Below are 974 nucleotides of genomic sequence, written 5' to 3'. Positions count from 1 at the left end.
AAAGAGAGGGCAGAAGTCTGATTCTGTCATTTCTCTGGCCAAACCCTTAATCTAAGCCTGTTTACTAATGTCACTATCTAGAACAGGTGGCAGTTTCAAAGGGGCAAAGTTTCTGCACAAATATTTTGAAATATAGAGGATAGTAGAAAAGGAGCAGGGACTATATTTAATGCCCTCCTTGAGAGAAGGAAAGTTGTAACTTGGTACCTTAACTATTGGGAGTGACAGCAGTTGGGTAGCAAGTCGGCGTGCATATGCTGGCTGGTCAGTCAAAGCATGTCTAAATGCAGTAGCCACAGTATCTGTAGGTGGTGGCTCTGTCAAATAGGTGGAAACTGCTTGAGGAGAATTAGCAAATGCAGTGTGTACGCTGCCCAGCGAATAGCTTTTGCTTTGAGGATTGAGGGTTCTTTTCAAAAACCCTTGTTCTGACAATTTAAGTTTCAGATTGTGCCGTTGAAGATTAGTGACACAATGATGGCCTTGATGCAAACCCCACCAAATTCTGAAAGTTCCTTATCTTCCGTGAAAGACAAGAGAAGTAGTAGTTTCAGCATACAGCTGTGTGGTGGAGGTTAGGAGAAATTCTTCGTTGTGTAGTGTTTCCTTCACTTCTGTTTAGTGGTGTCTGTAAAGCTTTAACTATTTTCAGTTTCAGGTTTGGTAAAGCATTTTTCCTTAGAACAGCCATCATGATTGAGGCCAAATGTACATCTAGACCAGTGTCGAGTCTTTCCACAGGGATCCTGGGCAGATGGCAGGAGAACAGTGGGAACAGAGCAAGCGAGCTTTCACATCTTCCAGTTGTTTACACCTAGCAGCACTTCCTGAGTCAGAGGTGGTTTCTGGTTTAGTTACTCTCAGTGGGTTTCTCTCCCCTGAACTTGTTCCTGCCAACCTATGCGAATTGCTTGTATCCAAAAATCTTTCACAAAGAATGTACTCATGTTTTTATGAAGAATCACTTGCTGTTG

Source organism: Eurypyga helias, unplaced genomic scaffold, assembly GCF_000690775.1.
Source record: "Eurypyga helias isolate BGI_N326 unplaced genomic scaffold, ASM69077v1 scaffold29923, whole genome shotgun sequence".
In the NCBI taxonomy this organism is placed as follows: domain Eukaryota; kingdom Metazoa; phylum Chordata; class Aves; order Eurypygiformes; family Eurypygidae; genus Eurypyga; species Eurypyga helias.
Note: the sequence above shows the minus strand (reverse complement) of the source record.